The following is a 5140-nucleotide window of genomic DNA, read 5'->3' on the forward strand; positions in this document are numbered from 1 at the left end:
CATGTATTACCTCGCTACCACACTAGTTACATAACATGTCATGTAAATGCTTGGCTGTTTCACAATCAATGTTTCCATCACGTATATGCACTTTGGGGCAAAAGTGAACTTGAAGGTTTCGTAACGGTAATCTTCTAAGATAGCTTATAAAAGAAGTTAATCTAAATTGTTCTACTCGTCAGTATGAACTTGTCAGAAGGGATTAATACACTTTCTATTTTGGACACTACAATTCACCACATCTCATCAGATTCCAGTTTCTATTATACACTAGGTATGACCACCTAAAGTTCTCTAACATACCGGTGACTTTACTATACATGCAATATTAATGCCCCTATACCAATGTTACGGGCCCATTTTTATGTGACATGGGAAATTATTTAAAACTTACATTTACGTTAGCTTTTCGAAGCTTGGAAATATTACCTCAGAGGCTATGAATAACCTAAACATTGGCGTATGGCGTTTCATTGGGGCCTTTATTATGTACATCTTATTTGATTCGTCTCGACAACTTATTTGGCAACTCGACATCTTATTTGACTCGCCTCGACAACTTATTTGGCAACTCGACATCTTATTTGATTCGTCTCGATAACTTATTTGACTCGCCTCAACAATTTATTCGGCTCCTCGATACCTTATTTGCCTCAACAACTTATTTGGCTCCTCGATAACTTATTTGACTCGCCTCGACAACTTATTTGAGTCGTCATCTGCATATTCGCCATGTGTACATCTCATTCAAGTACTCTATCGCACGTTCTGCTGGTAGACCTAATTTGAACACCCCAAGTCACTGGAGATGTTTACCATGCCAAATAAGTTATCGAGCATCAGAAAAAGGAGTCGAGTCAAATGTGACATGTATTATTCTTCGAATACTTTTCAGTAGGCTAGAGGTACCGTTGTATCATGACCCGGAAATACATCAGACGGTATGCATACCACTCAGAAACCATACGTTGCTGCTCGAGAGTATCACAAATCTCACAATACAAGACACATCGTCATTATCCATATTTATATCAATAATCAGATATCGATCTGTGGAATATCCTAGAGGCATTCAATCAATTTGTGTCAGGATGGGTGAAACTTGAAAGAAGTGTTTACGTTCGTATGTCCACAATGAACTACGACTCGTACGACGACGACTACTACTACTACTACTAGTAATTGTAGCGAGGCACTGCCACAGGTAAGATTTTCGCCTATGTTTTCAATTGAAAACTAATTTGAAGTGCAGTGGTTATATTTACATAAACTATAGAATTTATATACTATTCCTCATATATGTAGCGTCACTTCACAATGTCAACGAAGGTGCTGACACTATTTTTGAAGGACCACCCTCCGCCTTCCCACATCCCAATCAAGTATTACATTGTGCCAGCAGTTTTGAAGTTGAAAGAAGCATCATTGCTATGTAGCACACATTTAACGAACTCACTTAGTTGTTGTATCACACTGTTGTTTATCATTTAAAAAAAAAAAAACATGTTGATAAGATACATGTCATATGTATACACAAACAGCTGGCACTGATTCAACACACATTCATACATCCCATAATGATCACATCACTTTTATAAGAAACAAATATAGAATACATGTGTGTAGTCTAGTGTTTGAATATGCTTTGCACTCCATGCACAATATAAACAGAAGTCTTTATAATTAATCATCTCTAATCTATGCTGATTAATTGTAATGTTTTTGTATTGCATGATAATATTGAGGATAAATCAATTGTCCCTAATCTTAATTGATTTTGAGATTCTCGTCCTAGAAATTATTGAGTAAAACAAACTGAGATTCACTGTGCCAAGTGTTTTCATGTGAAACAGAAATAAACATGCCATAGATGAATAGAAACAATATTTTACCATAGCTTATTTTGATATAGGCATAAAATATCTAATCAGTATTGTAGTAACCTGCTAACAAAATATCTATTTATTTTAGGTCCTGTATTGTCAGCACTTGATAAAGAAACCACTGAATCCATGAGTGATTGTTGAGATTGGTGGAAAGATAGTAGCAGCTCACTGATTACATGGCTGGTCTTGGTGAATGCTGTGCTCATGGTGTTAAACAAGCCTTAGATGAACCAAAATTAATTAACTGCAATAATAATTGATTAACTGCAACCACAGTTGCAGTTAATCAGGGTACAGACAATATTTTATTGCCATGGTCACAGTTACTCAGTCCACAGGCAATCTTATCATGCCATGGTTACACATGCTCAGTCTACAGACAATCTCACCAGGGTTGCAGTTACTCAGTGTACAGACAATTTTCAAGTTTTGCAATTCTAAAGTTTTATCATTTTCTAGCTCACCGTTTTCAGTACCTTTCTGCCATTTTTCACTGTAATAGAAAGGTGGAGTGCTTTGTTTAATCAATTTAATACATTTAGTTCTGATCTTGCTGGTTATTAAAGCACCCCATTTTTATGCAAAACCAGACATGTCTGTGAATTGTGTTTTGCATATTTTTGTGTGGTGATTATTTGTAAGAAGTTGTTTTTTGTGTGTAACAATTTAGCTGCATTATTATTTTAGCTTGAATTGAGGCATCTGTGAAAATCAAAAACAGCTACATTTGTAGACTAGACTGGGACAATGCCTACTGGTTACTTTATTAGTGACTCTGTGCAAGTCAGACAGTCACTGAACAATCATTGAAACTTAGTGTATGTCAGTCTCTGAATCCCAGTCTATGAATCCAGTTAAAAGAGTATGTGTTAGTTAATCAATGAAAATCGGTGTAAGACGGTTGCTGTATCCATTATGTAAAAAGTATATATTATAGTCAGTCATTGATAATCATTGAAACTCTACCCATGTCAGTCACTGAACTGGATTAAAATGGCCATATGGATATGAGGATTAGCTATTTATTTTGGATTTTAAATTTATAAAACAATGTGAAACAACATATGTTAAATCCTTTGTTTGTAACTCAAATTCTGAAAGATTAATAAATGTATAACATGTTTGTTATTGTATGTACAATATCAAACTTTTTACACATTATTTTAGCTTTTTACAATGTAATGACTTACATAGACTTGGTCAGTATTATTTCACATTGAAGGAAGCCATGATAACATTGTTTCATAAATTAACAATTCAAAATAAATCCTCATCCATGTATGGCCACTTTAAGGTAGTGTGTATGATTATAGACAAAAATAGCTTGACTGAAGAATTGAAGAGTCTTTTCCTGTGTATTTTAGTCACATCACTATAAAGCAGATATGTGTGTATGCTTTTCTTTAGTGCAATCATACCGTTTCCATGCTATAAACAGTCTAGCATGTTCAAGGTAGTGGTAATCTGCTGTATTCAAAGAATTCTATAAGAAGAACCTATGGAAATCAAGATGGTGGACAATTTGAATTCATATGATTTATCCTCAGTATATTAGTGTGAGCAGCACATTCTACACTGTTGTTACAGTACTTTACTTGAGGATCTGTAGACTGAAAGATCCAGTCTTGTGTAAACTCCTTCATTACATCTGAATGGAATATTGAGTTGCTGCCCTGCAGCTTTATATCCTGAGAATTTGACATGTGTTACTGTTGTTGACTGTGAATGATCATGTAATATTCTGATGTAATACTTACCTTGTTGGGTATGCAAGTTTTTTATATTAAAATATAATTTTCAATTTGATTTATTTCATGTTTCTATACATTATGTAATGTAATGTAATGTAATGTAATGTAATGTAATGTAATGTAATGTAATGTAATGTAATGTACTGTAATGAAATGTAATGTAATGTAATGTAATGTAATGTAATGTATGGGTGGGTGGGTGGGTGAATGGATGGATGGATGGATGTACATAGGGATGTAGCTAATTTTAAATGTAGCCAGTAAAATGTGAAACATAGGCAGTACTATATTATCTAAGAGTGAGACCAATGATGGAAATATAGTGGTTGAAACAATGATTTTGTAGAGAAATCCATAAAAAAGGAGTATACTAACCATGCAACCACCTATGGACACATGCTCATATGTATAACTGTGTGTACATGTAAGTTAAGACAATGGGCCACAAGTGAAAATAGAAAGTTAAAAGGAGATAATGAGGGGTTATTTAGAACAACAACTACAACTGTGATTAACTAGAAATATTTATTTATAAGATGAACGCCTGGTGACTTACATTTCATCTTAGCTACTATGTCTACATACTGATGTGATAGGTGTTTAGTACTTTGGCCTTGTATATATTTCAAAACAACACAAATTAATAGGTATGCCCAATTTTATTCAAATATTGCTACCCTTAGTTGACTCTAATTACTAAATGTGGGTCTCAAAATACAGTGGACTCAGGCATAGGTGGCCATTACTTATAAATTCCCAAAGATTTTTTTAATTCTTCATTCAGCCAAAGAGAATACAAGTGAGTGAGTAGGAGTCACTACACAAGTAATGAAAACAACCTCTATAAGGGCACGAGTGTCATCAGTCAGCCTGAAGAAGCATCCATGAAAGGATACAAAACTGAAGTGCAGTAGGATGAAACAGGATACTTTGCCACAAACGATTCTAATTATGCTTTAAGCTAATCAAAAATTCAAGCCAAGTTTTGTCATTGCCAACAATACTTATTGAAATTTAGTAAATACTGTACATGTACCTTTCAACCAGACTGAATATAATACAGTCATTATTGTCGTGAAATTTAAGTCCGGTATAAAACTTCACCTTTTCATTATTAGCATCAATGGTTTAGTAAAAACAGTAAATTCTGTTGAGTCCGTCTCGGTGCATTTCTCAAATTATTAATCTCTATATATAAAGTCTCATTATCTCTGCATGAGAAATATCTGTACCACTGCACTGTCTGTGTTGAAATGGTGCGATGTCCCTCTTTTAAAGTCTCGGTGTCTATTAAACTCGCTACTGGTTTAATTTTATTGCTGGAAAATATGTAGAAGGGAACCTCTCTGATGTCCACTGAGTTTTTTTTCTGACCTCTGCATGGTTTGTTCATATCTTTCCATTCTGCCTGTGGATGGGGATTGTGACACTGTATGTCTCATGTGTAGAGAAGGAACTGGATTTGTCGAGTAATACAACTTTGAAGGCTGACCTGTCAACATA

The 5140-nt window shown here is 34.5% G+C and overlaps 1 long non-coding RNA gene across 1 annotated transcript; it reads left to right on the forward strand.

The window, feature by feature from the left end:
- Nucleotides 1-701: 701 nt before the first annotated feature.
- Nucleotides 702-3692, forward strand: LOC144448969 (uncharacterized). Its single transcript, XR_013482148.1, has 2 exons — nucleotides 702-1204; nucleotides 1972-3692. It is a non-coding gene; the product is annotated as an uncharacterized LOC144448969 (long non-coding RNA).
- The last annotated feature ends 1448 nt before the right edge of the window (nucleotides 3693-5140 follow it).

This window comes from Glandiceps talaboti, chromosome 2, assembly GCF_964340395.1.
Source record: "Glandiceps talaboti chromosome 2, keGlaTala1.1, whole genome shotgun sequence".
Taxonomy (NCBI): domain Eukaryota; kingdom Metazoa; phylum Hemichordata; class Enteropneusta; family Spengelidae; genus Glandiceps; species Glandiceps talaboti.